Here is an 8,090-nt window from a genome sequence, read left to right as displayed (position 1 = left end):
AGGATGGTCTCGATCTCCTGACCTCGTGATCCGCCCGTCTCGGCCTCCCAAAGTGCTGGGATTACAGGCTTGAGCCACCGCGCCCGGCCTCTTGGATTTCACTTTCTAAGGTAAGTCATCTTAATGCATTAGTTATACAGTATGATCTAAGTTGTTAAGTGTTATGGAAAAATATACAGCAGAGCCACCTGGACTGACAATGCAAGGGTGAAAGACTGAAATTTTAAAATAGGTGGTTAGGGTAAGATTCACTAAAAAGACATTTGACTCAGAGTCGTGCATATGTTCTAGAGGAAGGGCATTCCAATGAGAGAAACCAACAGTGAAAAAGCTCTGAGACAGTGTGTGCCTGGAGTGTAGAAAGCCAGGATGGCTAAAAGCAGAGTGAAGAGAGGTGAGAAAGGTGATGGGGAGAGGAGGCAGCTCCAGCTCATGGAAAACCGTATAGCCATTGCAGACTTATACTAGCAGGAGATGGAAGCCTTTTGAGGCTGTTTAGCAGAGCAGTGACATGTTCTGGTTTAAACTTTCAAAGAATCTGCATTTAAATGAACTGCTGCATTAGAATAGAAGCTGGGGGCCAGTGAGAGGCCAGGCAGGAGATCCTGGTGGCCTGGACTGGGTTGGCAGCAGTGGAGGTGAGAAAAGTGGTGGGATTCTGGGTGCACCCTGAGGACAGAGGCAAGGGGATTAGCTCTAGGATTGGAGTGGGCTATGGGAGAGAGAGACACCAAGAGAAAGTTCAATTTCACTAAATTCCAGTTCTGGGATTGAAAGTTCTATTCAAATACGTTTCTATGTTCTCAAAGCATTCATATATGAATAAACACAAACTTGAAATTCTTTTTATTCTCACCTATTGATATTATGAATTAGATCAGTTTTCAAGTTCATGTATCAAAAACATGGTGTTTTATGACATTGTAATGATAGAAAAATAAGCATTTATAAATTATGTGAGGGCTGCTTTAATCGGAAAAGTCCTCATTTCTGGTGTATCTTACTTCAAGGTTAGAGTAACGAGCTGAGAAAGGTATCTGAGCTAATATTAAGAGAAGAAACAATTGGTATTACAGAGGGTCTTTTGTGGCTAGTTTTAATGAATAACATTTTGTCATCAAGTGAAAGTATACAGACTACAAATCCATACAATACTCAGCGTATCACTTCCATCAGTGTACCATAGAAGCCTTTAAGGCAGACAATACTTTAGCTGATAAAGCAGAAAGACAAAGCTACATGGATTAAAAATTAAAATCTGCTGGTTTACTGTCCATCATTTATTCTCTATATTGGGGTTAGCTTAGCTTTAAAAAGTAACAAAGCAAATATTTCTTCCATAGAGCACTTTACATTGGGGATTTTGAATTTAAACGTTATAAAGAAACTACTTATATTTAATCTAGTATTTTTATTTTAGAATTTGTATTTCTGAAGAATATATTTCGAAGAACCCAATAATACTGTGTCTCTTTGGACTATAGAATGTTAGGCTTTGAGACTTTTTAATATAAAGGATTAGGTAAGCCTATGAAAGAAGCATTTGAGAAAAATATAACACTTTGTTACTATTTTGATCTCAATGACATAAGTTGTATACTCACAAGAAGTTCAGAAAAACTATCCAGCAAAGACTTCCTTTAAGTCTGTTTCCTCAGTGATATGTCTCCTAATACCAACATGAGCTCTGGAGCCAAACCTCTTGGGTTCAAATCCTGGCTCAGTCCCTTACTAGCTGTAAGACTGCGGGAAGTGCATTTAAAGTCTCTGTGATTCTGTTTGCAGGTGTATAGTAAAGGGATTAATAAAAATACAGCATTATTGGATTGTTGTGAGAATCAGAAGATTTAATACATATATAGCATTTAGAACTATAGCAAACAAAAACAGCCATTTAACATTAGCTGTGATGGTTGTGGAGAATACTTATCAACCGTGCTTTTCCTTTCCTGTTTTTTATGGAACCTTATGAGTGTATCTGACTTCCTGGGGCCAGAAGCAGAGCTTTGAAGACTTCTGTTCCATACAACTTAATGATGTACCAAGACCTCTACAGTCTTGCCTCTGACTTTCTTTTGATTTCTCAAACATTCTAGCTAGCTATTTCTTGTCTAGGAACGCACCTTCTCAAGATGTTTGCATGCCATATTCCTTCTAATTATTCAGATTTCAGCTGAAAAGTCATTGCCTCGGAAAAATGTCTTTGACTTCAAACTAAAATCAATAACCACTCTCCTTTAGCTCACTCTGATTAGTTATCTCAAAATATTCGTGATTTTCTGAAACTCTTCATGATAATTATTTTTATTTCTGTTTCTTTTGATTAATAAGTAACTCTATTCAAGAATAGTGGCTGCATATAATATTTACTGAATAAGTATTTGCTGAATGAGTAAAATAATAAGTTAAAACTCAAAATTTGTATTGCCTTAGCTTCAAATTATCTGACCATCTTTTGCATACTTCATTCTATAAGCCATCTCACTGACCCACTACATGACCCTACGAGGCATGGCGTGGGCAGCCTCAAAGCTTATACTGCCATTAAGGAAAGATCTCACAGTGTCAGAAAGACTGGTAGCCAGCAACTGGCATCATGCTCATATAAAAGAAACATTTTTGCTCAATATTTCACTAGACTGAATGTTTAGACAATTTCTAAAGAGAAGTTAAAATTTCCTAATGCAATGAAGCAATCTGCCTATGTAGTGCCAGTAGAAAGGCAAACAAAATATCTAGCAGCTCAAAAATATCTTCCTCATTAAATGCCCCAAATTTCCCACATGTCCACAAAATACCTACTACTGTCTTTTGGAACTAACATTCCAAAGACTACAACTTGAGAAATGATGAAATAGATAAGGTGCATTTGAAATCATCTGCAGACGATTTTGAATACAACATAAATACTAAATACTAAACTTCCCACTAGGGATTTTAGAAATACATTTACCTAGCTCAAAAAAGCAAATGTTAAGTGTGTCTTTTTAAAAAAATAACCTGACCCATACGAAATGTACTGATGTGTGTCCCCCGCAAAGCCCCTTCCCACTGAAAACAAATGTCCCAAATAAAAGAGGCATATAATAGATTAGAATTTACATTTCTGTTTCTCTGCTTCAGAGGAAATCAGCAAGAGCAATTGCTAGCCCTATGCTGAGTCCATCCCCACCTCTCCACCTTTTGTTTTCTTGGAGAACACAGCAAATGCAATAGATCAAAGTCTGTTTTCTCTGTGCACATAGGGAGCTGGAAGGCTGTACGCTCACTGCCACTGCATCAGATGGATAATGACAGATGTAATGTCTATAGCATTTCAGTAGATGAGGGATTTTTTTCGCCTTATCCTATGAGAATGGAGGACAGTGAATTAGTGTACTGCATGCACAGACTGCCAAGAGGAATATACCACCAGCCGGAGCAGCAAAAACAAACAATCCCAAATGCTTTTGTGGTTTACAAGTGGTCATTTTTCAAAGAGGATGCACGTGGATAGAGAGGAGAGGCTCCTGGCGAATGGAAGAAAACTAACGCTGTTTCACAACATTTCTGGGAAGACACTTCCATCAAATATTCATGGTAGCCTCTTGTCTATATGAGCCTGGTTGATAGAATAATAGTGCCGATTCACCTGGCACCAAATCTCAGCCCCTTTCCCATTCCCCAGCTAGTAAATCTTGGCTGTCAGTGATAGGCGCTGATGGGAAATGATAGCCTTATTGAGCTGCTTCATGAACTGTAACTCATTTGTTCTCAAGACCCAGACTGACAGCCCTTGCATTTCTCCCTTCCAGCAAAATTGAGCATAAATCACTTTATCATTTTTCCACATGACAGTTTATCAGAATTCTGGAATTCTATATGAAGTCATAGGGGCTGGTGACAGAAAATGAGACAACTTCTATCCTGTAGCTGAGGACTGCCCCTCCAAAGGCAGCAATGCCACCATAAAAATACCAATGAGATTCAACTAAATACAAATTCTATCCCGTTTGAAAGACACAGCATTAGCTTTCTTTTCTCTAGAGTTTTCTGCATGAGAAAGAGGGGAAGAGCGAAGTTATGGAATATAATTATGTCTTTTTTCTAACAAGCAAGTGGAAAAAGTGGTCCAGTCCAATTCAATGCTTCCACTGCCTAATTTCAGTGCCGGTGTCTTCTGAGAGTGAATAGTCAGAATGGTGGGGGCTGATATTGAGGCCATACCAGGTTTTCTCCAAAGTCGATTAAACTAATTTAGCATAACCTGACAGTTTGCCTTCCTTTCTTCAAAACATAGTTTACACGTGCACAGACTGTGTTTCCCAACTAGGAATACAAAGACAGCTGAGATGCCCTGACTGTTTAGAGGATCACAACTTCATGGATGTGCTGGGGGGAGCCAGGCAGGCCAATTCACAAGGAAGATGGTTCCTATAGTGTGCATGGGGAACATTAGTGCTTTGGAGACATGGAGGAGGAAGTGGTTGACTGTGGAGGAAGAAGCAGTCTGGAGAGACCTCTTAAGAGAGGTGACTGTGAAGTTAAATCTGGGAAGCTGATTCAGGGTTTCCACCAAGTGGACCAATGACTGTCTTGTGGGTGGCCATAGAGGCTGGAGGTCTAGTCAGTTTATTTCATCCTCATTTTAATCTAAACATAAGTCTTTCTCTACGTGGTGGTTCACTCAACCTTTACAATTTTATTTTATTTATTTATTTGTTTAGATTTTTGAGTCAGGTCTTGCTCTGCTGCCCAGGCTGGAGTGCAGTGACACAATCACGGTTCACTGTAGCCTCTACCTTTCAGGCTCAAGTGATCCTCCTGCCTCAGCCTCCTGAGAAATTGTGACTTACAGGCACACCCCATTACACCTGGCTAAAGCTTTACAATTTTAAATAGAGTTCTCTAAAAACACTTAGTACTGTCTAAGATTTAACATGCATACATTTGTACACTGAGGATCTATAAAAGCACTAGGTTCAGTTATGGAACAGAAAACACTGCACACATGTGGCTTGACAATAACATATCAGGGCCCATATTGCCTGCCTGTGAGGGGTGTTACAGATTAAACTCTCTTTCACTGCTTATAGTACTGTCATCAACTTTTTAACTTTGAAATTCCCTGACTTTCTGACCCAAAATAAGGGGCCACATGACCACTGCATGGTTGATTCTGAAGCATGGCAGTAAATACACTGCTTCAATGTAGAAGACATGTACACAGTTGTGACACTTACAAGATCTCTTTTTTGAAATCTGCTGTTCTCACAGATCGCTATTCAAATTAAGAAGGGAGTTTAACAAAGTTTGTGTATTTCTAAAGGCCAAACAATGGCTTTTATTTCCCTTGTTTCCCAAAGTCTTCTTTCTGAACATTGATTCTGGCCTTTACAGATATATTTCAGTATCTGAACTATGTGAAATAACTATTTTTTCCTCTTGGTTTTTTTTTTTCTTGTTGTTGTTGTTGTTAGTGGTGGTGGTAGAAATATCTCTTTACATAAGCATTTATGGAGTTTCCAAGATGTTATGTATAGATATTTAGATATATGAACACAATTTTATATATGTGTGTGTGTGTGTTTTTTTGTGTTACAAACACTTAGAAAATGTCAAAATTTAGATGTGAATCTCTCAGATGGCAGTAGTACGTCCCATTTGCTGTTTTAATTAATTAAATCATTGGTTTAAATAAATACCTATAGGGCATATATTTTCCATAGAGGTGATATCATCCCAAGGAGGAAAAATTGGCTCTTGAGGGGGTTAAAATATCTTATTTCATATGTATAAAGCACAGATATACATATAGTATATATCTATGGTTTCAACTTTCATGGAAAAGGAAATTTTCATGGGACAATAATGGAAAACAAAATGTTGAGAACACTGGCATCAGGCATCTGTAATGGTATCAATGGTGGTAATTATTTTAAAATATGTTTTGAATAAAGTAATCTTGGTGACTGCTTTGGCTTTCACGGTTTTATTTTGATTTGCAGTGGAGTGATAGCAGTTTCAGTCATTTTTCTGAAGAGAGTGGAAAATAAGGTATAAATAGAAAGTCTCCATGTGGGAATCTGGCCAGAGATATTGCAATGAGTAAATAGAGAACAGGGACCAAGAAAAATCACTTATTCCATCAAACAAGCCCCTGGATGCAAAACAGTTGGCAGTTTCTGTTTCCCAAGCAACCTTTGCCTGTTACAGAGTGTCAGAATGAGCATCGCAATCCCACTGCAATCATATGCACTTTGTAAAATCTCTCTAGGAATTAGTGTCTCTAAAAATAGGCAATGAAGAAGTTATCTCATTCTAATTTATTGCCATTTTCACTCAATAAAGTTCCATTTAAATGTCTATGGAGGTCATGCATATTAGCAAGACATGAGCAGTTCTAAAAGCATGTCTGAATCATGCTGAAAATTCCTGACACCCAAGTAATTGAAAGCCTGTAAGGCAGTGTGTGTGTGTGTGTGTGTGTGTGTGTACACGCGCGCGTTGCTCTGTACTTGAAAATGTATATGATGGTTGTAAAAGGTCCACCCATTGGGAGGTGGAGTTTATGTCACCTCCTCTTGAACCCAAGAGTCTTCGTAACTGTTCTCAAGGAATACACATGGTGGAAATAACACTGCATGATTACTGAAGCCAAAAAGGAAATACATTTCCACCATTTTTTGAAATGCACATCTCCGTAGCTCTGAGCTGCCATGCAAGAATACCATCGGAAGCTACCGTGTTGGAAAAACCACAAGGAGATACTATAAAGAGATGGAAGGAGATACTGGGTTGTTTCAGCCCTGGCTGTTGGCATCTTATGAGCCCAGGTACCAGACATGTGAGTGAATGTGCCTTAGATGATTGCAGGCCAAGCCATCCTCTGATAGCAACTACATGAAGGATTCAAGTGAGAACTGCCAAGCTGAACCCAGTCAACCTCCACAAGAGATAATAGTAAAATAATTGTTGTTCCTGCAAATCACTAAATTTTGGAATTTGGGGATAGCTTGCTATACGGCAACATATGATAGGAACATGTGCTCATATGCACAAAGTGAGAATGATTCCATTATGACCAAATATTTCTAGAGAAAGTTTTCAAAATAACTTGAGCTATTTTCTGGAATATCAGAGCATGAAAGAGGATTTTATTTTTTTAATTGAACAGAACAATTCTCTATATTGTAAATTTCATCAAGGAATTATTCCAGTAATTCATTTTCCTTAAAAATAATCGCACTTGGTAATTTACATTACATATTTGGTATCTTGGGTTTTTGCAGAATTTTGAAATATTTGTCTTTACTGCACAGCTTTTTCCTTTGAAATCTTTCTCATATTTTTCCCCTTGACTTTTTTATTGCCTCATTTCATCTACCTAAATTTAATATCTCTTTATTCATCTTATTCTGATCATGTTATTTCAGCTCTGTCCCCGATGCTATTTCTTTCTAGCATCTTGCACTTTTTTAAGTACCTTCAACTGATCACCCTGCCAGACTCCCCAACAATTCAGGATTGGCCCAAGGACATGAAGAGACCTGGCAGCAAGGGCAGCAGTGGCTGCTAGAGACCAGCACAGTAAACCAGTGTCCGTGTCACCAGCGCCAGCACCAACCCATTAAAGTCCCCTGAAGTACTGCACTTGTTTACTGCCTCTTGAGGCCCCAGGGTTTCATTTCTTCATGTATTTATTTAGTTCTTCATTCCAGAACCCTATGAAAACCACCAACTACAAAGGCAAATACAGTCTTAGCAACAATGATAATAATAAGAAAAATAAAATATGACCCCAGTCTTCGAAAGATTCCATCCGGAGAGAGCCAACCACAGTGATGTTGATAGAACTGAGTGGCTAGCCACAACAGAAGTATTCATAAAGTGCTATGGGAACACAGAGGAGAGACTTCTCATGTCAGCCTAGGGAGACTGAAGAAGTTATCTCAGCCAATGCAACATTGGAACTAATAAATAAGTAATGGAAATTCAAAAAGAAAAAAATATAGGCCAGGCGCAGTGGCTCACGTGAGTAATCCCAGCCCTTTGGGAGGCTGAGGCAGGTGAATCATCTAAGGTCAGGAGTTCAAGACCAGCCTGACCAA

This window comes from Mandrillus leucophaeus, unplaced genomic scaffold (genome assembly GCF_000951045.1).
Source record: "Mandrillus leucophaeus isolate KB7577 unplaced genomic scaffold, Mleu.le_1.0 Scaffold405, whole genome shotgun sequence".
NCBI lineage: Eukaryota > Metazoa > Chordata > Mammalia > Primates > Cercopithecidae > Mandrillus > Mandrillus leucophaeus.
Note: the sequence above shows the minus strand (reverse complement) of the source record.